At 48.3% G+C, this 24,638-nt stretch overlaps 1 protein-coding gene across 5 annotated transcripts in view; it reads left to right on the plus strand.

The window, feature by feature from the left end:
* The window catches only part of SLC8A1 (solute carrier family 8 member A1), a 313,517-nt gene that overhangs the window by 12,514 nt on the left and 276,365 nt on the right, over window positions 1–24,638 (plus strand). For 2 of the 5 annotated variants that reach the window (XM_045009044.1, XM_045009039.1), the window contains exon 1: window positions 16,339–16,567. The exons of 1 other annotated variant lie outside the window; for it this stretch is intronic. The gene's annotated coding sequence lies outside the window, so the exon portion shown is untranslated. Of the gene's footprint in view, window positions 1–16,338; window positions 16,568–24,638 lie in introns of those variants that run through there. 2 more of the 5 variants (XM_045009041.1, XM_045009042.1) reach the window with 2 other exon arrangements.

Raw genomic sequence — 24,638 nt, forward strand, 5'->3', positions numbered from 1 at the left:
GTGCAGCAAAGTCAAATCACTGAGGAAACCTTATCATAAGCTCCCAGTCAATTTTCGTAGCAAGATCAACAGATGGCAGAGAAAGGAGTCGGATCTCCTTGGTATGTTAATTATTGGGTAAAAGACCTTAAACAGACAGTTATGCAGCTCTTAGAAGTACTAACAGAAAAGAAATAACACCATTGCCTTTCATTATTTTTCATACCTTTCCTCTAACACTAATAGTTTCATCACCATTTTTTTCTACAGTAAATGCATGAGATGTGAGAACTGTCACAAAGCCCATGGGAAGCAACTAACAATCATTGTTAAGTGGAGACAAGGAATCCAATTTATCTCCAGTTGTTCTCTTTTGCAGCTCTCTGAAAGGCTCAGCATCCTGAACTACCAGGTTGGAGCACTGTACAGTATTCATATACCTTGCATTCATGTACTAATCTACATTCGGACTGAGCTACAGTATCTTCTGGGTCACCCAGAAGATACTGTAGCTCAGTCCGAATGTAGACTGGGTGTGAATGCCTGAGACAGTCACTGTGTTCAGAAATACTTTAGCCACCAGATTTTGAAAAATCCCCTTCCCATCCCCTGAAAACATCATACGATAAATAGGTGGAGCATTCAACCTTTGAGTTTGGCCGACATGGGCTGAAATGAATTTATAAGATCAGCAGTAATCAGTGTCCTCAGAAAGGAATGAAACACCTTAATTATAACTTCATGCTTCCCTGACCAACATCTGCTACGCTGCACACGTAACCTGTGCACGTATGCCAACCCCGATGTAGCTCAGGTTGTGTATCAGAGTGTGGGGGAGAGTAGTGTGGGGGAGAGTAGTGTGTGGTGTATGGGTTGTTTCCTTGTCAGACAGAAAAGAAAGTTCCTTGTGGAAGTGCAGAGTCTGTCACTGGCAGTGGAAATATGCTGCGTGGGTATTAGGATATGGTAAAGAGATGTCCCATAACTTGCATTTCCATGCTCTTAAAAGTGAGGGACCTCACACTTAACCTTGATCCCTTTAAAATATAAGAGGTTTTAAAAAAAAAATCTGGAATCTATTATGGACATGTGGTCTCTGCAAAGGTGTATTTACATGCTGCTGAATGCTGCAAAGATTCCCTGCCCTCTGTTGGTAAGGTCTGAGAGCACAACTAAATATTGATTGATTTCAATTTCTAAAATTGTATGTGTACAACAGAAATTTTATCTGGCAACAAGTTTTATCCATTAGCTACCAGCTGGAGCACAATCTTTCAGTTATGACAAATAATGGCTTAAATTTACCATAAATTTTAATTTATAAACACAGAAAAACCTGTTGCACCAGATCTCTTCAAGATTCCTCTCTCTACCATTGAGTAAATACAAAATTTTTTTTTAAAGGTACCAGTTGACCAGAAAATGTCAGACTTGCCATGAACAAATTTCAGACACAGCCCAATTTTGAACACTTCCTGTTAAATTTTTATGAAGTGGCATCAAACAAAAACTGTATAGAATATTCAGAGGGCGTAAAAATCAGCACTGTTTCACACTAGAAGACCAGCTAGATGTAAAGAAAAACAGGACTTGATGCCCCATTTTAAGCCCATTTCAGAACTCAACTTTAACAATGGAGACATAACCGAGAACCTCCATCATAAAAACAGAGTTTTTTAAAAACTTCTTATAATTCACAACAATTTTTAATAAAGAATCTTGTAGTAACGTCAATAGACAGGATTTTACGCAGATGTGTAAAACGGAAAAATATCAAAGCCTATCCAGTGCCATATGTCATTCCTATTGCATTGCACATATGGTGGAGAAAGGATTGCTGTTGTTCAGGAAAACTAAATAGCATCCATAATTTTTGCTATTACTAAATACTAATTAATATACTACTGTCATTGCTCATTATCTTAAGTTGAATGTTTCTGAAAAGTGTGAGCAAAATCCATATGCCTGTTTTTGAATTGTGATGGGGCGAAAAAAGGCTTTTTTTCCCCTTTATATAATTTTTTTCCACGGTTATGTTCTATGGACAATACAAAAATGGCTGATCACTTAGGGAGTGATTTTCCATGACAATGAAAAATATCTGACCCTGTCGATAAGGACATACCTGATTTAAACCTTCCTAACTTAAAATAGCCTGGTTGGTTATCTTTAAACATGCGGGTTTGTAGATCTCAAAGAATGCAACAAAACAAGACAGGCCTAAGACTCTGACTTTAGTAATTATGATGTTTTGCAAGTACAAACTTCCTAAGTTCATCCTGATTCACCATTTCAATATTAGTCTCTGTAGTGAATTTTATTTGCCAAATGTTGCTTTTTTTTGTGCCTGTGTCTTATCTGCCAGCTCAGACTTTTATTAATTCTTCCATGCTTGAATAAACTTCAGTCTTCAGATTGTTTGCCACATACTTATTTTGGCCCAGTCCTGTCTACAAGAGTAGTCCCTCTGGCACCAAATCAAGTTAAGCACATGCATTGTTATTGTAGGAGTGGCCAGGAGGAGTTGTAGCAGTGAATATATCCGTGATGGTTCACTTTTAGTTATTCCCAGTGTGTAATTGGTCACCTGAATCACATGGTGTTGTTTCTACTCCCTGACTGGGTGAGTGGGGAAATGGAAGATGTCAAGCTGGCCTGGCAAACATTTCTGGCACAAAACCACGTCCCAGCACAAATTCTTATGAGCATTTGCAAGATGTTTGCTTTCCATCAGCATTCCAGTGAACTAAAAATGGAGCAATGGCAATTGACAGCAGCTGAGGATCTGCCCCAAACACTCCCAAAGGCTTGTTCATGAAGGATCCACAGGCTGAAGAATTATTCACTGATGAAATTTGCCAGGCATGTCAAACAACCCCAAAATGAGAGAGCTGTGAAGTCCGTGTGAAGACTCCTAACCCTCCTGACAATCTGCAGTTTGGTTCCATCCCCTGCTTCAACTTGTAGCTAGACATCTTCTCCTTCCCCCATCCACTGACCTTTCTCCATCGCTTAGCTCCCACTACTCTTCCCACTCTTCTGAGCTGAGTCCTTGGCCCAGACCCACTGCAGGGGCTATTTCTTCAGCTTACTAACATGCTTTCTTTTAATTGACCCTGCTAGTCACAACTGTGTCCATCGAGCTACAGTGCAGTGAGCATTGGACCAAGATCCTCGCCATCAAATATAATAACATGTAGTTCTCCTCAGCCATAGATCTCACAGTGCTTTACAAAGAAGGTCAGGATCATTATCACCATTTATAGCTGGGGAAATTGAGGCATGGAGCGGCACAAGCATGTTGCCCAAGTTCAACCAGCAGATCAGAGCCAGGACTAGAATGCAGGTCTCCTGAGTCCTAATTTGGTTTGCTATCCACTAGGCCGTGCTGCCTTGGTGGCTCTAGAACCAAAGCTTTCACTGTGCCTGCTGCAGTGCTGTCCACACAGGTTTGCAGTGCAGCAAGGTGGGTAGTGCCCTCGTTCATTTCAGCCTGACCCTCAACTCTGGAACCTACACAGGGCGAGTGAAGTGTCACAACCTCGCTGCTGATCATTTTAGCAGAAACATCCAGCTAATGTGTGGGCACCAAATGTCTCCAAAGGGTGCGTGGGAGTCAGAGCTGAGAGAGGGCTTGGGTAGGTGAATGGGATGTATGTAGCGGAGCGGGGTTGAGTGAAAGAGGCTTGTGGGGGAGGGATGTTCATGCCCCTGCCCCCATCAGACCTGCTCAGTCCCTTGCCCTATACAATCGTATGACTCCCCACACGCTAGCCCAATGGATCCACCAGTAAAACTCTGCTTCTCCCATGTCCTTCAACCCAGTGCCTCATCCCCCACAGCCCTGACCCCAGGCAGCGCTGCCCCCCCTCATAGTTTGTGTCAGTTTGAGATGGGAGGGAATATGGAGGGAGCCAGGCTGTGGTGGAGCACTGAGGCAGCAAAAACAGAGCCTGTGAATGCACTGCCCCCTCCAACTCAGGCCCCCTGCTCAGCTCAGCTCCACGTCCCACCACTGTGCCCTTAGAAATTCAGTGGCAGCCTAATCCCTGGCCTGACTCCCGCCAACATACAATAAGCAGGAAATTGCTCCCCCGCATGAGGAGCTGGAAACCTTCAGGAAAGAACAACCAGATCGTGTGGGGAACAGAAACTCATGGCAGAGATGCTGAAGCTTGCACAATCTGCAGTAGGAAACAACCACCGCATGCAGCACAAAGCACAGATGGGGCTTGGTTAGCAAGGGAAATATAGCAGAGTGTTGCCAGTTCCTACAACTTCATGACGAGTCTCAAAATCTTTGGTGTGCTCCTTAAAGCCCCAGCTCCTGGAGTCAGGGGAGTAGGTGAGGATCTCAACTTTCATTTGAAATATAAGTGACATTTCTGCCCCTCGTGGCTGTGGAGGAAAGCTCAGAAATGAGACCCCTAAAGGCTTAAAAGCCAGAGGGCGAATAAACAGAAATCCTCTTTTTTTTAACATGACTTCTAAGGTAACCTAATGATTTTGAGATTGGACTCCCTCTTTCTGAATGCCTAGGGTGGGCTGTGTTGCTCCTCACACCCACTCAGTGCACACCTCTGTCCTCCACTAGTGGGGGCTGGGTCATCGAGCGATGTGGCCATGGCTAACAGTGCTGGGCCTTTAGTTAAGGCAGTGTCAGCTCATGCTTATAGAGACAGTTGTTGCAGGTTCCATACCTATTCCTAGTGCCCCACCCGGGGTCATAAATCCAGGAACAAGGAGGACATCTTTTCATACTACTCCCACCAGCAACTGCTCTCATGCTCAGACTGATGTCTACAGCTGACTCACTATAGTCCTAATACAAATTTTTACATCACTTATGTAGCTCATATAGTGAGGCAGACAGTTTTGCCAGGCACTCTTGAGCCAACAGTGAGATGCACTAGATAATATAAGATTTTAATAAATGATTTGGGAGAGTTCCATGAAACAAATGGCACATGACTATCTCAGCTGATTTTAAACCATTGAAAAATAAAACCCAGAGGTCCATAAAGAAATCACCTCCAAGCCAGAAGAGAGCCTGAAACTCAGGAAGGAGAATTCACAGGCATGTGAAGGAAAGCAGAAGTTGAAAGTTGACTTCAGTCTTGTACACAATGCAGTTTCATTTCTCAGAAAACATCTACCCTGTGTTCTTCATGCTCTGCTTCAGTCTGTTTTCTTTGTTTCTCTATTTTTAAATTATAATCATTCACAGAACCTCAGCAGCATTTATTGCCTTGTCACTGATTGACTGCTTTGCCTGCTACGCATGACTTATCTGTTTTATTGCACAGCACAGAGAAGAGAAATATTAGTTGTTCATAAATCTTCGAAATATCTCAGACGTTCCTGCAGAATTCTAGGCCTGCACAGCTAGGGAGAGCCAGCCCCTGCCCCAGGCAGTTTACAGTCTAAAGAGTCAAGACAGCAAAGGGGAGAAGGAATGGGCTGTTATTGTCCTGATTTTACAGCTAGGACATCGAGGCACCCAGCTTTCCTGAGTCTCTCTCTCATGCTAATGATCTGTCCACATGTTGCTCTTTTATGTCAGTCCCCTGCTTCTCCTGATGTGGAAGGCCTGTAGGACTGGGCTAAACAGCACATCCCTATCCATGGTGACAGGTTTCAGAGCGGTAGCCGTGTTAATCTGTATCTGCAAAACCAACGAGGAGTCCTTGTGGCACCTTGGAGACTAACGCATTTATTCGGGCATAAGCTTTTGTGGGCTAAAGCCCACTTCATCCCATGAAAGCTTATGGCCAAATAAATGTGTTAGTCTCTAAGGTGCCACAAGGACTCCTTGTTGTTTTTATCCCTATCCATGTTTCTATTGCAGCAGTCCCCTGGGGCAGGGACCTGGCTGGGCCCCACGAGGGCGGGTGCTGAGCAAACCATTTCCCTGACTCAGCTCTAACACAAACAGACTCCAAAGAGCTCTCAGCTAAGGGAGACAAGCAAGGCCTGAAGAGTGTGGGAAGAGGTGACAGTCCAATATCTGGACTATTTATATCTGCACATAAACATTATCATGTCTTGAGGTCAGACTCAAGGATCACAAGAGCCCTTCTGACCTTCAGATCTATGAATTCGCGTTAACTCTCCCCATCTGCCTCTGCCCCCAGGCATCATTAGGGGCCGCTTCCGGCTAGGCCCCATGGAGCGATGTGAAGGGCCAGAGGAGAGCTGCCTGACAGAATGGCTCAGGGAGGGCGTCCCAGGCATAAGGGGGCACACGGACATCTAGGTGAGATGCTGGCACATGATGGAAGCACCTAGGCAGAGAGGTGAAGCCAGAGCAGACAGTCAGGAGGGAAAGAGCTGTGAGGGACTTGAAAGGAGAAGATCAGAAGCTTGAACCTGATGCAGCATCAGGGGTGCAGTGGAAGGAGGGGCCGGCGAGGGCAGAGCAATGTGCAAGGGTGCTGGTCTGTTTTGCCTGGACTGGAGAGGGGCGTGATGGTGTCAGAGAGGCTGGAAAGGAGCTGATGATGATCAGGATGAGAGAGGGTGGGACTTTGACCTTGACAGCGCTGGAATTCTGCCTGAAGAAGCACCTCGCTTTAGAGAGACATTTCCCATTACGGGAGGCCATTTCCCATGCTGGTGGCCAAGCGGTTTGCTCTTGCAATCTGTGTTACAGACATTCAGCCAATCTTTTTGGCTCAGGGAATATAAATAGGGCGCTTCCACGCAGCTGTCTGAGGTCAGTAACTTCTCATTTTTAAATCACTGTTAGTTAAGGGGGAGCAAACACACTGTCTGGAGAAGGCTAAATTACCTTTGTAATGAGGGGCCACAGGCCACAGCTGAACAGCGAGGGTCATGCACTCCTTTTGATTCCTCCTGGATCTCCTATTGATGTCATCAGGGGTTCTGCACAAGGAGCAAGTGTAGTATGTGGCCTCGGGTAGCAACTGAGCAGCAGGCACAGACAGCAGCCATTAGTCTCTGGGGCAGCCTTGCCAGCTCTCACCACTTTGCCATGAGCCTCATGGTATCTGGTGTTTTAATTCAAGTCCCAGCTCCTGGAGTCAGGTGATTATATCAGTTTCTCAGCTTTCTTTTTTTAAAAAAACGTATGTTTCTAGGCCTCATGGTTGCAGAGAAAATCTGGCAAATGTGACCCCTGAAGGCTCAAAACCCAGAATGCAAAGACACTGAACCCCAAGAATTGTGATGTTTTAAATCTCATTCTCTTTCAGCCAACTTCTCCACTCCCTGCAACCCCAGCCAGGGCCTGGGCAGGTGGGAGTGAGGGACAGGAGGCAGCGGGTGGTGCAGGAGTGTAAGTTAAAATCATAGCTCACTGATGGTCCCAGTGCGCAGCAGGCTGTGTTGGGTGGGGATTCATTGTGAGAGCTCTTCACCTCTTGTAGAAGTCAGGCCTCTGTGCGCACCAGGGCCCGCCCTGCCTTTCCAGACTGCACAAAGAGCCTTGGCGGTACTGCACCGAGCCTTCGCGTGGGACACCCACCCAGCGAACCAGCTGTGGCTCACCAGGAGCTGAAGAGCTCCTGAGGAGTGTGGGGGGATCAGCAGGGGTGGGGAAGGGAGCCCTGTCCTGTCCTGTCCTGTCCCAACCTCCCCTGTGGAATTCACTTTCGGTCTTCCAACGCCCTCTGCAAGTGCTGGCCTCAGTCACCACTCTTCACCCCTCCCCCATGTTCCATCTTGGCTTCCCACCTTCTCCCTAATTTCCGGCCCCTTCTTTTCTCTGGCCCTTTCCACTTTCCTTCCTTGTCCTAACCACCGATAGGGACCTGTCTGCACACCAAAGCTGACCTGTTTTAACTCTACAGTTAGGGGGGTGAATTTTTATCAGGATAGTTATACCTAGTGTGGAGGCAGTCATCAAGTTGGATAATTCCTAGCCCACTGCAATGCCCATTTCCCAGGCATGCCCAGGCCTAACGAGGTCCTGCCCAGTCGCTTCCCTCTCAAAGGTTTTCCAAACGATAACAATCAGGATAAAGTACCAAAAGCAGCTCTGATGTACCCTTGTACCAGGGCCCCCATGGTGGTTCATTAGCATGGCTAGCACATGCCATTTCTCTGCAATTTCCCAAGGCTTCCATCAGCCATGACCAAGCCCCCATGGACTCTGAGATGAGGTTGACCTAAATTCTGCAGTAGGGCCCCATGGTTTCTGCAGCGCTTGGGTGTAGCAGGCAGGAAATTGTGCTGCGTTTTTAGATACATTTAAATACACTGAGGTTTATATTGAATGAATTGTGAAAATAGATGATAAACTCAAAACAGGATTCCCTGTGCCATTGCATTGGACATTAAATGCAATTTGTTTTACACCGGCTCTACATGTTTCAGGATCCGGTATACTGCAGAATTTTGTACTGAACACACCAAAGTTCACTATAGAAGCTACAAAAAGGGGGAGAACGCTGGAGGTTTGGCAGCTGTGTAAGGGACAGCTGGCCTTTCCAGCACCCAGGAAAGCAACTCAAGAGGCAGTTTGGAATTGCCATTTCAACAGAGTTAAAATCACCTTAAGAAGAATAGGGAGCAAGTTCATACCTGTCTGACTTCTTGTTTCAGGATGTCTGCAGACTCTGGCAGACAAAATGGCATTGGCCAGATTCAATTCAGATGCTGAAGGTTTCCTTCACAATGTGATGGCTATCACGTCCTTTATTTCAAATGAAACCTTAAATACTGGAACATAATTCTGTGGGAAGAGGTGAATTCTGTAACAAATTCTGTGGCTGCAGATTTTCAAAATATATGGCGGTTTGGCCATAACTCCTGTTACTTGAAATATTCCCATCTACCTAATCTATCTAGCTAAGGTCATTCTATCACCTTGGTAGCTAAGCTTTACCCTCATGTAAAAGGATTGCTCAAAGAATCATAGAAGCCATAGATTGAGAAGACTTATTAGACCATCCGGACCATTTCCCTGTAGGATTGTTCCCTCCAGTCAATATTCTAGCCTAGTTTTAAATGGCTCAACCAATAGAGCTCCCACCACTTCCCTGGAGCGTCTGTTCCATAGTCTGATAGATCTCGTGTTCCACACTAAATTCCTCCCTTCTTTGGTTGTTTTATAACCTTCAAAGCTTACCAGACAGTTATCATGGCTTCGGCTGACCCTTCTGAGCACAAGGGGTGAGGCTCAGGGCTTGTCTAAACAAGGAAGGTTTGCTCAGGAGTAGCTATACTGGTATCAGCTCCTAATGTAGATGCATTGCACTAGCAGTGAAATGAGGCTTGGAGCAGTGCAGCTCACCCTGACAAATCTCCACTGTGGTGCAGCTACATCAGAGCAAACAAACCCAGGTTAGAGAGGGCTTCCGACCAGCCGGGAAGCCAAAGAAATGCCATGTGATTTCATCCAGGTGAGGAAAGCCCTCTGGGAATTGAGAAAGTGCACCCCGCAAAGTGCCATGGACGATTTCCTGCTCTCTAGCTAGTGGGCCAGAAAGTTGCTTCTATCAATGAATTGGTGTGAAAAACGCCAGCATGTACATTGCCGCACGCTTCCTGAGGGGCACATTGGAAAGATCTACAGAGGCCACGCCAAGCCCCGGTGCCACGCAGGCCATCTTGTGGGGGAAGATGATCGACATTGCTGCCTCGGACCCTGGGGAACAGCTCAGCAAGCAATGGATAGAGGACCCCGGGAAGAGGAAGCCCATGAGCCGCCTGAGATACAGCGTGCAGTGGTGTCATTCCATTACCATGCTTCCCTGGGCAGCAGTGAAGAAAGCCCGCTGGAGGCACTGATGGGAATGTAAGACAGTTTGGTCAGACTATCTAAGATTGAATCACAGGAAGTGCTACTGGCAGAACTCCTTGGCATACAGGAGCACACCGCCATCCTCTACCACCGAGACTGGGGAGGGATGTGGACTGAGACTGGGGAGTAGCTCAGAGAGGCGACATCCCTTGAAGACTGTTATTGGCTAGAGCAACACGTGATTCCACAATGGATGCTGGGAGCAAAGAGCCCCCTCCATATCCTCAGTCGGGGGCCCACGACTCCTATTCAAAAGTAAGTTCAATGTATTAGTGTGCAGCAGCCTGAGGTCTGGTCTTATCTTCACCAGCACTAGCCATTTCACTCCATCGCAGGGACCAGGATGTTTTCAAGCGAGGAATAATCTAAGGGTTATCCCACCCATTCATTCATGAGTTTGGATTCCATCTCGTCCAAGGTATTGAACAGAGAAAAGTCGGACTGCAGCATTTCACGCTGTGCTCTAGGGTTTGCACCGCACTGTGTGATTTTGTTCCTGATTGTTAAAGGTGTGTGGTTTTCACTCTGCATACATACACAATGGCCTGCAGCAATTGCATTCCCTTGGGCAGGAAGGTGAAGGGGGTTTGGGTGCTGAGGAGAAAGAAATGTGCAGTTTGTGGGTGCATGTTAATGAATGGCTGCATGGACAGTGCTTTAGTGCAGCATCACAAGCCGCGTGGATTCTGTATCTATAGATGTGTTGTCTGTTGTGGGTGTTAAAACTTGACAGGGGCAAAGAAAAACAGGGCATGAAAGGGGGATGGAAGACTGGGGAGGGGAGACGGGGGCGGGGAGCAGAAGGAAGGAAACTGGTCCTTTTGCCCATCAACACATCCCTGAGTGTGTCCTCTCCTCTCTGCTCCTGGTCCCCTATCTCTCCCATGGCTCCTAGTTTCCTCCCCCTTTGCCCCCACCCCATGTCACTGCTTTGTTTTGACCTACTTCGGTTGAAGATGTTTCAAAAGTAAAGGCATCAATGTCTCACCTCTGACTTTTTCAAGTGGTGAGTGAAGGATGGGGTCCTTCATCTTGGGCTGCACTTTGAGCACCAATGTAATGCAAAGATCAGAAATAATACCACCATTATGGTTTCCAATAATCATATTAAGGGTTCACATATTAGGATTTTCTATGGTCCCCTTTCCCAGATGACATAAAAAGTCCCAGCTACAGTTAATGTGTGAATTCACCAGCAGGAGGCACTGGGGAAGCTGGACCATGAAAAGCTAATGTGCAGAGAAAGGCAGACTGGGAGTTGCTTTGTACATAGACATAGACATAGACTGTTCCAAGGAAAGTTCATTGGCTAGGGACTGTCGTAGGAGAGTTCGTGCCTTGGGGTTCTAGAAGACTTTTGCACCACATTCAGCAAAAGAGCAGGAAAGTAGGTCAGTGACCATAACTGTAAGAGAACAGAAAGCTTAAGGGAGAACTCCGCTCCTGACATCTAATTAAACTCTGAGCTTGGTTGGTTACTGTTGTGCATACAAGGTTTTAGCATGCTTTGCAAAATGAGTATCAAGGATAATGTTTGTATGTTGAGCCGTGACTTATTGGCTTCACTCATTCATTTGCTGTATTATTACATCAAGTAAATAAAAGGTGTTATTTTGCTGAGCTAGCTAGATAGATGGAGGGAGTATATGGGGATAGATCGATAAATTGATAGATCAATAGATAGATTGATCGATAGATAGATGATCACATCCCACAGATGTCAGGACAGGCCCAACACCTTATTTTGTATTTATATAACATATTGCGCACTGTGGATGCTACCAAAACCAAATAATGATATCAAGTAATCACTCATTTAATTTCTTAAGACTAGTAAAATAACGTATCTTTTGTGCAAGTTTAGTCATTCCTGTTAATATTATTTTGTTCACTTATTAATTGTATTTTTATGACGGTGGCACCAAGAGGCCACCAGGAGGGATTGCAGTCCCCCTTGTACTGGGCTCTTCACACACAGAGAATTTGAAATTGAATGAAACAGGGACAGACGGATGACACGTGCAAGTATGCTGCCACTACGCTGTTGAATTATTTAGGGTCTATTACTTAGTTTTGCAACTAAAGGATAACCTATAAGGTATTCGGTGAAATCAGTGCTACTATAATAATAATACCTGGATCTTCTATAGCATGTTTCATCTGTAGATCTGAAAGCACTTTACAAAAGGGGGCGGGAGGGTCACTATCATTATTACTGTTTTACAGATGTGGAAGCTGAGACATGGAGCATTTAAGTGACTTGCCCAAGTGCCCCAGCAGGTCCCAATCTTGCACAGACTTACACTTTAAGCATGTGATTATTCACTGGAATGCTCTTGTGAGAAAAGCTACCGGGGATTTAATTCCTAATAATGGCCCCTAATCTGTCAGTGGTTCCATTCAGGCAGGCTCCTATGCCTTACAGATCCCCCTGAAGTCAATGGGACTCCACACAGGGGCAGGGATCCACCTGCAGGGAACAACTTACAGCATGGGGCCTTGGTAATTACAGTGATATATTTTGGCAATATGGGTGGGGATGCTCCCCTGTGCTAAACCTCTGACAACTCCCGTTCTCTCTTTCAGGGCACATGACCCTAGCTGGAGGGGTTTGGTGTTGCCCAGCAATACAAAAAGAGTAAATAAAACCTACTGAACTCCCCCCGCCTCAATGTCCTCATTCAAGAGCTGTGTAGCAAATGTACCGATCGTTTGTACAGAGTGTTGCCAAGAAGTACTGATGCCACCACGGGGCTGTGATTGTGCAATTTAATAGTCTGGGGAAGCTGGTATAATGGTTGTATTTGGTTATTTTTCTCATCACTCCTGAGGGTTAAGGATAGAGGCCATTCCATGACTTTTTAAAATGCAGCTGTGCCAGGGCGTGTGTGATCCTTTTGTGCTCCCATGGAATTGGGTCCTGCCTGAAGGGTGGGACTTACTGATCCTTGCTGGAGCTGACAGCTGCAGGAGGAAGCATTCACCTGTAGTCTGTCTCTTTTCAGATGCTCTGGAACAGGACAGAAACCATCAGCCAAAGTAAACAGCAACAAACTTCCTTGTGCCAGCTCACTGCTCTTTGGCAATGCTGGGGGGTCCATGTTCACACGCTGGTTTGCAGGAGCATAGGGCTGTGCGGTTGGGTGGCAGCTCACACAGCTGGAGAGCCATGCTTGTCCCCTCCACACAACAAACAAACCACTGTGTTAGAACAGAGAGCAGAACAGAAGAACGGCCACACTGGATCAGACCAACAGTCCATCTAGCCCAGTATCCTGTCTTCTGACAGTGGCCAATGCCAGGTGCTTCAGAGGGAATGAACAGAACAAGGCAGTTATCGAGTGATCCATCCCAGCTTCTGGAAATTGGAGGTTTAGGGACACCCAGAGCATGGGGTTGCATCCCTGCCCATCTTGGCTAATGGACATTGGTTGAGCTAGCCTCCAAACCACTGGGGTAGAACAGATATGGCCAGACACAGCTCTCATAGTTCAATATTAAAGGCTCAACTTAACTGTATATGCCAAATTAAAAAACATCATAAGAGGACAAAAAAGTGCCACCATGGCTAAACAACAAAGTAAAAAAAAGCAGTGAGAGGCAAAAAGGCATCCTTTCAAAAGTGGAAGTTAAATACTATTGAGGAAAATAGAAAGGAGCATAAACTCTGGCAAGTGAAGTGTAAAAATATAATTAGAAAGGCCAAAAAAGTATTCAAAGAACAGGTCGCCAAAGACTCAAAAAGTAATAGCAAAAAAATAAAAAATAAAAAAATAGCAGGAAGCCTGCTAAACAACCAATGGGGCCACTGGACGATCGAGATGCTAAAGGAGCACTCAAGGACAATAAGGCCATTGAGGAGAAACTAAATGAATTCTTTGCATCGGTCTTCACGGCTGAGGTTGTGAGGGAGATTCCCAAACCTGAGCCATGCTTTTTAGGTGACAGATCTGAGGAACTATCCCAGATTGAGGTGTCATTAGAGGAGGTTTTGGAACAAATTGATAAACTAAACAGTAATAAGTCACCAGGACCAGATGGTATCACCAAGAGTTCTGAACTTAAATATGAAATTGCAGAACTACTAACTGTGATATATAACCTATCATTTAAATCAGCTTATGTACCAGACCACTGGAGGATAGCTAATGTGACGCCAATTTTTAAAAAAGGCTCCAGAGGTGATCTCGGCAATTACAGACCGGTAAGCCTGACTTCAGTACCAGGCAAACTGGTTGAAACTATAGTAAAGAACAGAATTATTAGACAAATAGATTAATATGATTTGTTGGGGAAGAGTCAACATGTTTTTTTTAAGGGAAATCATATCTTGCTAATCTACTAGGATTCTTTGAGGGGTCAACAAGCATGTGGACAAGGGGAATCCAATGGATATAGCGCACTTAGATTTTCAGAAAGCCTTTGACAAGGTCCCTCACCAAAGGCTCTTAAGCAAAGTAAACAGTCATGAGATAAGAGGAAGGTCCTCTCATGGATCACTAACTGGTTAAAGAATAGGAAACAAAGGGTAGGAATAAATGGTCAGTTTTCAGAATGGAGAGAGGTAAATAGTGGTGTCCTCTGGGGTCTGTACTGGGACCAGTCCTATTCAACATATTCATAAATGATCTGGAAAAAGGGGTGAACAGTGAGGTGGCAATGTCTGCAGAGGATACAAAATCACTCAAGTGCAAAACTAACCAAAAAGAGCTACAAAGGGATCTCACAAAACTGAGCGACTGGGCAACAAAATGGCAGATGAAATTCAATGTTGATAATGCATAGTAATGCACATTGGAAAACATAATCACAACTATACATATAAAATAACGGGGTCTAAATTAACTGTTACCACTCAAGAAAGAGATCTTGGAGTCACTGTGGATAGTTCTCTGAAAAACATCTGCTCAATGTGCAGCGGCAGTCAAAAAAGCTCCCAGGAGAAACGATAGATAATAAGACAGAAAATATCATATAAATCCATGGTATGCCCACATCTTGAACACTGCATGCAGATGTGGTCGCCCCATCTCAAAAAACATATATATTGGAATTGTAAAAGGTACAGAAAAGGGCGACAAAAATGATTAGGGGTATGGAACAGCTTCCATATGAGGAGAGATTAATAAAACTGGGACTTTTCATCTTGGAAAAGAGACAACTAGGGGGGAACATGATAGAGGTCTATATAATCATGACTGGGGTGGAGAAAGTATATAAGGAAGTGTTATTTACTCCTTCTCATAACACAAGAACTAGGGGATCACCAAATGAAATTAACAGGCAGCAGGCTTAAAGCAAACATAAGGAAGTATTTCTTCATACAATGCACAGCAAACCTGTGGTACTCAGCCAGGGATGTTGTGAAGGCCAAAACTATAATGAGGTTAAAAAAGAACTAGATAACTTCATGGAGGATAGGTCCATCAATGGCTATTAGCCAGGATGGGCTGGAATGGTGGCCCTAGCCTCTGTTTGTCAAAACCTGTGAATGGGGACAGGGAATGGATAACTCAATAATTGCCCTGTTCTGTTCATTCCCTCTGAAGAACCTGGCATTGGCCACTCTTGGAAGACAGGATACTGGGCTAGATGGACCTTTGGTCTGACCTAGTGTGGCCGTTCTTATGGTCTTATGGGGGTAGATGAGTGTTGGCAGGGTCTGCTGAAAGCACTCACAATGAGACCTTCCCCGGGCATGCATTTTACAGTGGGGTAGGAATGTGAAATGAGGAAGGCTGGGGGAACAGGAAAGGATGGTTTTGTGGTTAAAGGCCTGGAACTCGGCCAGCATAGGTCAGTTCACTGCTCTGCCCCGGACTTCCTACGTGACCCTGGGCAAGTCACTTAGTCTCATGTGGCTAGTAATGTTTCTTGTCCATTTAGACTGCAAGCACTTTGGGGCAGGGACTAGCGCTTGCTATGAGAATAATGGGACCTTGATCTGCAGCGGGGCCTTTATCCTCTGCCGTCATCATCATCATAACAGGTGCTGCTCAACTCTAGCTCTGGCTGGGACAAACCCAACCCATGGCTGGCGAAGGGCGAGCTGCCTCCCTCTCTCTGTGCGCTCCAGTGCAAGAACCATTCCCTGCATTTCTGAGCGCACCGTAACTGGGGCCAACTCTGGAGCAGCTCCGGGACCAGGACTTGGTCCTTATACATCCCCCCATCGCCCACTCCTTTCTCCTTCTCCCCCAGTTCGCTCCTTGCCCTCCCCAGTGATCTCCGAGGGGAATCCACGTCTCTCCAGGGGCGGGAGCAGTGTCTGTGTGGGGGGAGGCTGAGAGCCATGGAACCCAACTGTATCCCCTGAATAGGAGTGAAACCCGCACTTCAAAGCAGGGGGTGCAGCAGCCACCCCCCCCCCCCGCGCCTCTGCCCGGCTCCCTAGCTGCCAGGACTCCCCGGAACGTGTCCGGCTCCGCCGGCTGCCCCGCGGGGCGCAGGGGGCTCCGGCCGAGCTGGTGGCAGCCGGGCCGCCGGCTGGGCGGGCCCGGCGGAGAGCGCTGCGCGGGGGAGCGGGTGGGAGGGTCTGCGCGCTGATAAGAGCGCTGGCGCGGAGCCAGCCCCTCACTCCCAGCCAGGGCGCAGCGGCGGCCGGGGAGGCGGGCACGGCCGGGCGCGCTGCGGAAACCTGCCGGCTCTCGCTGCCCGCCCGCCAGCCCGGGGACCCGCCGCTGTCTGCCCCGCCGGGGAGCATGAGGAGGAGAGGGGGGCGGCTGCCGGGCCATACGCGCTGCTGCTGCTGCTGCTGACAGCCCCGGCCCCGCGCCTCCTTCCCCGCATGGCCCTGGCGCTGCGGAGCTCTGCGGGCGCCAGGTAGGAGCCGGTTCCTCGGGGCGCGGGGACCATCCCGGGCCGGGCGCCCGCACTGGGGACCCCGCCCGGAGCTGGGGGCGGGAGGTCCCGCGGGGAACCCGCGGCTGCGGGCAGCGCTGCCGAGCGGCTGGCGGTGGGGATTTGTATTTCCCTCCCGTGCCGCGGGGGCGGGGAGCCGCCCGGGAGGGGGCAGCCCGGCCCCGGCCCCGGCCCCGGTCCCGGCGCGGGGGCAGCTCGCTACGAGCCGCCTAGCTGCAGCTGTGCGAAGAGCCGAGTCGCCGGGGCCGGGCCGGGCTGCGGTTCCCTCGGGGACAGACCCCACCGCGCCGAGCGCCGTCCTGGGCTGTGGCTGCCGCAGGCGGGGAGCGGGAGCCACCGGCGCGCTTGCGGGGCTGCTGCGGCCAGGCTCGCCCGGGCCGGGCTCTCCGAGCCCGCGGGGACCCCTGGCTGAGCGGGCCGGCCGGCACGGGGCGAGGAGCGCGGCGGCGGCGGCGGCGCCCCCTGGCAGGCACCCACCGAGCCCGCTGGGGCGGACCGCGCGGGGCTCCGGGCGGAGCCTGCTCTCGGCTCCGGGGGCTTCTCTCCGCGCCGCCCGGCTCTGGCAGGGAGACGGGAACGTGCGCCCGGAGCAGGAAAGCGAGCGCTGGGTAAGGGGGAGCCGGGGCTGCAGCGGGGAGAGGGCAGATTAAGGGCACTAGGCCAGCCGGTGTCGTTACACCGGCGGGCGGTGAGGGGATCCCGGCACAGCCGAGCAGAGCCAGGCTTAGCCCGGGAAGGACGCGCCCCTCCATCATGGCTCACAGCAATGCTGTTAATTGCCTGCCGAGGTGCCTCTCTCTTGCAAGGAAAAGCAGAGCAGGGCATGTGCAAGGAGGGCTCCGGGCTGGTTAATCTGCTGGATTTAACATGTTGCTATCAAACGTGTATTGATTTTTGTCCTTGCCTTTCAAAACAGACCCACCGTCCCTTCCCTTTAGGTATTTAATCCGGTTCCCTGGGCAAAGCAGATAATCTGCAGACTTGATTAAACTCTAATTCTCTTTCTGAGTAATATGGGATCGGTCCTATTAGGAAATCCGTTAAAAAGCAGTCATCACATAGGCTTTGTCTGGATGGAAGCATGGCTGGCTCTCACCTGACATTTTAGTTTAATTCCTTAATAGAATAGTAATCTCCTGGCTTCTCCCACTCCAGCTGTGTATAGGAAACAACCTTGGGATAAGAGGGTGAAACCCAACTGCTAGAATATTGTAGAAATGCAGCAAATGCCAGGGGAAACTGAAGTCTGAACATGAAAGCTGTAGTAAAACCACAGGGGTAGTGTCATGTGTGCGTTTGATTTTACTGCTCTTTCACTCACATTTCACAGAAAGCAGCACTGGCAGCCCCAGATGCTGAAAAATCAAGAGCCAGACTTCCCCAAATCATGTGATTGGCTTAAAATCGTGAGATTTAAAAAAATAATAATACATTTTGACTTCCTGTCATTTGCTTTCTGGGGTCACACTGTCCTGCTTTTTCTCACAACCAAGAGGGATCGAAATTTGCTCTGTTTTTAAAAAGTGCTGTTTTCACAGCACTCCAGCCCCCGGGGCTTTCAGAAAAACACTGTTACCCCCACACTTGCAGTAACCTCACCAGAGCTGGGCATGCTGAGAGAGCAAGTGTGTGTTCGTTCGTTCATTCATTCATTTGTTCATGTATTTGACAGCTCTCCTGCTCCGTTTGTGTCAGTCTAATTATCCAGCAGTATTTTCCACCTGCCTTCCAGCTGCTCAATCCTTGTACACGCTTGCTTGTAACAGGTACCCTCCACTCCACCCAGGGGGCAGCACCCTCTTGCACATTCTACAGCCAGAATCCAGCCTCTAAATTCACTAAACCTCTCTCACCCCTTTCTGTGTTCAGTGCCTCCAGGTAAATACCCTCCAGCTGCCTACCTCCTCTTGTGCCCTACAGACTCCCCTGGTTTGTGGCCCAGTGCAATTATTAACAAAGAATTGGCCGCTGTGCTGGTTACTGGTCATTCTGGCATTAACCTTTGCTGCCTCATCCTCAAGGTTGAGTTTAAGACCTATACAGAGGCAGGCATAGCCTACATGTCTAGTCTTTCTTAAAGCTTCACCTGGCCCAATTTAAAGTCAATAAAAGCTAGTCTGTCAAACAGGTAGCTGCCCCTTCCTTGCATTCACTCCGCTTCGAGCAATCTCTTGCTCTAATTCTCCCCCAGGAGTTTGGCATTTGCAATCTGATTGCTGCCGGTACCCTTTCAGGCCTGTCCTGTTTAAGGGTCATGGCCCTATGCCTTGCAGTGTCATTTACAGCTGCACAGTGACTCTAAAGTGCCACCTGATCAGAGTGGGATAATTTTATCCTCACTTTACACTAGTGTGAATGACTGCACAAGGTAGGGAACTGGATGGCACTTCATCTCTCTGACACTACCTCCAGGGTTGGGAGTAATATTCTGCTCTGCTCAAGCCTGCAAAGGAGACCGTTGACAATATTTCTCCATAGGAAAGAACAGGGTTTTGTACAGTGCTTGTGGTACTCAAGTGATGTATGCCTGGTTTACTTAGTGGCGGGAAAACCAAGTGCACAGATAGATTAGCAAATCAAATATATTCCACCACTGAACTTTGATTTGCTGCTGGGTGAGGGGCTATATAGTCATGACCGATCAATAACTGTAAAAAGGCTGATATTCAGCTAATGATTGGAAAGCTTGCAACTTTATTAGGGTTTCTCATATGTGCTATAATAATGCGTAGAAGTCACAACTGATACTCAAACCCCATTGTGGCAGACACTGTACAAATAAATAGAAGAGCCCCAAAGAGCTTCCAAGCTAAATAGACCAAGTGGGGGGGAAAAGGCAGGGTTATTAGCCCCATTTTACAGGTGGGGAAACTGAGGCATGGAAAGGGGAAGTGGCTTGCTCAAGATCCCACTGGGAGTCTGAGACACAGACAGGAACAGAACCCAGTTCTCCTTGCTCTGTGCCCTCAAAGTAAGAGCGCCCTTCCCCACCAATGCAAACCTCTGGTGATTGCGCTAGATGTGCGGTGTTTGCTGTTTGTCCTTGGGTGGTCTCATGTTTAGAAAGGGTTCAGGCATCAAGTGGGGGAGCAGCAAATGTAGCCCCTGGCCAGCCCTGAGCCACTCTTGCGGGAATGATGATCAGGATTTTCAAAAAGTGCCTTGGGGTGGTGTACTTTGTGGGAGGCCAAATAGAAACCACTTTCGGGCAGCTAAGCCCAGAGCTCCTCACAGTCATGCCTCTTTTAGGGGACTCAGATTGGGCATCAGAAGTGGAGGCACCCAGATGGCTGCTTCCTTTTGAAAGTCTTGGCCTAAGGCCCCTGTGTCTACCTGGAAGTGACTGGCACTGCCAGGGAAAGATGTTAGCTTCATAGTTACTCCCATGCCTGGGCAGGCCTCAGCCGTTCAGAAGCCTTCAGTCTCTCTGCCATCTGAGTTCAGTGTTGGAGGTTTACCCCAGCCTCTTCTGAACTGCTCTGCACGTGAGCTGTTACTTGCTGGAATGTCTGATCTGGGAATGCCCTTTGCTGCTGGGGAGCCAGTGGTTTTGAAGACTTGTAAATACTCCTGCGTGGGTCCCTCCATAACTCAGAAGGGTTTGTGTGGGCAAGAAATCAGTGAGCAAAACTCGGTGGACTGCTCAGGAAACCTCCCGTTATTATCCCAGCTGCTGATCAGGTCCCCACTTTAATTGCTCTCCTAGGCAGCTTGCTAGCAGTAGTGTCTGAGGTTCCCCCTCACTTTGGAGTCAGCCCGTTCTCAAGCCCACTCCCTGAGGAACACCTGCTCAGTCTCCAATGCGCACTTGATCTGCCTTTGTCACCTGCTCCCTCCTCCCCGAGGTCTCCCTGAAGCCTTGCTATCATCACTGGGCCTTCCTGCACCCTGCTGGGGAAACCCTAGTGGCCCATCAGGTTCGGCTTTTCCTGCCAACCTCTGCTGCCCATCTCCTTCCCATCTCTGAAGTTCATCCCATTGGAGACGTCTGTCCCTTCTCCAGCCACGTGGGCATTGTCTGTCGTTGCCCCAGCTCCCCCTGCGTGGACTGACCTCTGACTCCCCGACTCTAATGATAGGTGATTCCCACTTTCATGTGGATGATGTGCCAAGGGTGGTGCTTCCTGTCTAATTTCTCCTTAGACCTCCCAGTCTGAGCCTGTTTCCTTTGCTCTGTTTCTGCCACTCATGACATAGGTGTCCCCAGCCACTGCTGCTTGCCTCTCTTCCAAGAACCGCTCTCTGCCTCTCTTCCTGTACTCTGTAATCTCACCCCTTCATGCAGAGGGCCTGTGCCAGCCCTCTGCATGGGGTGAATGTCACCCCAAATCTTTCCTGACCTCACTCAAGATCTGTTGATTTTACTACCTTCTCTGCTCACTGACCATGGACTCAGCATGGGAAAAACAAGGTGTCTCCCTCCTTCTCTGCCTTTTCTTTCATCGTGCTGCCCTCCCTCAGTCCTCTGCCTGTCCTGCTCAGGTCCACTCTGCCTTCTCCTCTGACCTCTGCTGCCGCTGCCCCTGCTTTGCCATGTGCCTAGGGACAGAGTGGATTTCCATTGCCAGTGAGTTTCCTCTGCGGTATTCTCCTGTGCCCCAACCCCTGATGGCTCTTCATTGCCTTTGTCTCTCTTCTCACAGCCCGTCTCCCCCACCCCACCTCCCACTCCCTGCTGAGGGGCTCGCTAAGTTTTGTCAAGGAGAAAAATCCTCTTCACTGCCAGACCCTCCTGTCTGGCAGCGCCACTCTCCTCCCCCCCTCCACAGCTCACTGCTTCTGTGTCCCCGTTGGCTCTGCTTCCCTTCCCCTGCAACCAAGGTCTTGCCAGATCCTCCCACTTCTTCTGCGATGACACCGCTACACCTCTCGTTTCTTTCCCATTCTGATCACTGAAATCCCAGGGCTGGCTGATGCGATGGGAAAGCAGCACTGTGCAGGGGGCAGAGTGGAGCTGTACTGCCCTGGGACTGCTGGGTGCCTGGAGGAGCAGGCGGTGTGTGCCATCTGCAAGGATGGTCAGAGCATGCCCACTTGCCTGGCTCAGCCAGCTAATGTGGAGGGATAAAGAACATTTCCCTATTCACTTCCTCCACCTCAGTCATGATTTTATAGACCTCTATCATGTTCCCCCTCAGTCGTCTTTAAGCTGAGCATCCTCATGCTTTTCAATCTCTCCTCGTATGGAAGCGGTTCCCTACTGCTCCTTATTTTTGTTGCCCTTCTCTGTACCTTTTCCAGTTCTAATGTATGTTTTTTGAGATGGGGTGACCAGAGCTGCACGCACTGTTCAAGGTGTGGGCACAACATGGGTCTATCCCCTTTCCTAATGGTTCCCAACATTCTGGTCACTTTTTTTTACTCCTGCTGCACGTTGAGTGAATGTTTTCAGAGAACTATCCACAATGACTCCAAGATCTTTCTTGAGTGGTAACAGCTAATTTAGACCCCATCATTTTATATGTATAGGTAGGATTATGTTTTCCCATGTGCATTACTTTGCATTATCAACATAGAATTTCATCTGCCTTTTTTGTTGCCCAGTCACCCAGTTTTGTGAGATGCCTTTGTAACTCTTCGCAGTCAGCTTTTGGACCTAACTACCATGAGTAATTTTTTATCCTCTGCAAACTTTGCCCCATCGCTATTGATCCCTTTTCCAGATCATTTTATGGCTATGTTGAACAGCACTGGTCCCAGTACAGACCCCTGTGGGATCCTGCTATTTACCACTTTCCATTCTGAAAACTGACCATTAATTACACCATTACACTAATTGAATCTATTTTAAGTTTCACCTATGTTAAGTTCTCCTCACACCTTCTATGGGTCATCTCAATTATCACTTCAAAAGGTTTTTTTTCTCCTGCTGATGATGGCTCATCTCAATTGATTAGACTCTTCCTGTTGGTATGCATACTTCCACCTTTTCATGTTCTTTGTATGTATAAATATCTCCTGTCTGCGTGTTCCATTCTATGCATCCGAAGAAGTGAGCTGTAGCTCACAAAAGCTCATGCTGAAATAAATTTGTTAGTCTCCTGTTCTTTTGACCATTAATTATTATCCTTTGTTTCCTATCTTTGAATCGGTTACTGATCCAGGAGAGGACCTTCCCTCTTATCCCACTACTGGTTGCTTTGCTTAAGAGCCTTTGGTGAGGGATCTTGTCCAAGTGTCGCTTGCACATTTCATTAATGTGCAGGGACTGGATCCTTACACTGTTCAGGTTCTGACTTTTATTAAAAGCCCAGTCCTGAAACCTGCCCCCCATCAGCACCCAAGCTCACCCAATCAGCCCCACATGCTATATGGGGGGGTGGGGGTTATTTTCTTCAACTTGTGACAGTTGCTGGGGATAGGGAGGGAGGGAACTGGGACATTTGAAAGCATTAGTCATGGTTTGATCTGACTTCTGAAAGTCCTGTTTAGAAAAGGAGCTGGCCTGATGTATCTTACTGAGCTGGTTTCAGTGAGGATGGGCCTTTGACTATATTTGGAGAAGTTGGGATTGTTGTTTATACTGACTTGGCCTGGAGATCCCCCTGGTGTGGATTTTTCCAGGTCACAGCCGGCTGTGCTGATGGGCCTTGGGAGTTCCAGGCTGGCCATGATCTGGAGGGTGGGGTGGAGGAGAGGCGAGTGAGACCCAGCAGACTCAGGGCAAGGCAGGAAGCCAAGAGCTTGAGTTGTGTTTACAGCTCTGACATAACGTCTTTCATCCACTCGTCTTCAAGTTCAGCATGAATTCTGCCTGGAAGGCAGGTGGAGAAAAAACAAGGCTGGGAGGAAGTTGCCAAAACCCCCACCTCAAGTCAGTGTCCAGATTAGAACCTAACCCTATTCCAAATCCAGCAAGCCACAGGGCCTTCCAGACAAGTCACTGAACCTCCCTGTGTCTAAAGGTGTTGATTCTGTTTCCCCATCTGTAAATACCAATTGCCACTAACATGTTGGCATTAGTCAGCATCCACACCGGGGATAGAATGATTCTAGGAGCCTCAGGCTATGGTGCCTTAATTGCAGCGCTGATACCTAGCTCTCTCCATCTCCTCTCACCGTGCAAGTGCAGTCAGATGCTTTACCACTGTCTAGTAGAGATTGGAGCTAGCTGTTTGCTTGAAATGTGCTCAAGACAAGATGGAAGTGCTTGTCTGGGAAAGGCAGCCAATAAAGATGATGCAGATCTGCTGGCCCTGTGGACAGTTTGAGTCTGGCTATAGATTCCCAGCTGCTGTGAGACCATCAGGTAGCAGGGAAACTAGGATTGTGTTTGTTTCTATCTACACCTGGTCGGGGGAGGTGAGCTTTGCTACCATCACCTGTGCTAGTGTTGCTTGGACGTTGGATTCCCACACGGTGCTCTGCATGGGGTGGTGCCTTCAGTCCATCTGGAGATGGCAGTCAGCACAGGAGTAGGTCAGACCTGTCAATGGCTGCAGCTGCCAGCAGCAGAGAAGGGTTTAGCACAGGGGTCGGCAACCTTTCAGAAGTGGTGTGCGAGTCTTCATTTATTCACTCTAATTTAAGGTTTCGCGTGCCGGTAATACATTTAAACTTTTTTAGAAAGTCTCTTTCTATAAGTCTTTAATATATAACTAAACTACTGTTGTATGTAAAGTAAATAAGGCTTTTAACATGTTTAAGAAGCTTATTTAAAATTAAATTAAAATGCAGAGCTCCCCAGACCGGTGGCCAGGACCAGAGCAGTGTGAGTGCCCCTGAAAATCAGCTCGCGTCCACCTTCGGCACCTGTGCCATAGGTTGCCTACCCCTGGTTTAGCAGCTCTAAGGGCTGGACTGGTGGGCATAAGAAGGAAACCCTCGTTCTCAGAGTTGCCTTTCATCTTTCACACTAAGACAGTCCAGCGGGGTTGCACCTTCCCATGTCTGTGGGTTCTCTCTGCCCTGGGTCACATGGCTAGGGGACAGGGAGGGGCTGTGGTGGGTCCTGAACGTAGCTGCCAACAGTGGCCTTTCTGTGATCTGTTGCTGTCTGAGCGGCCGGTAGCAGAGCTGGCTCAGCAGTTAC

This window comes from Mauremys mutica, chromosome 3 (assembly GCF_020497125.1).
Source record: "Mauremys mutica isolate MM-2020 ecotype Southern chromosome 3, ASM2049712v1, whole genome shotgun sequence".
NCBI lineage: Eukaryota > Metazoa > Chordata > Testudines > Geoemydidae > Mauremys > Mauremys mutica.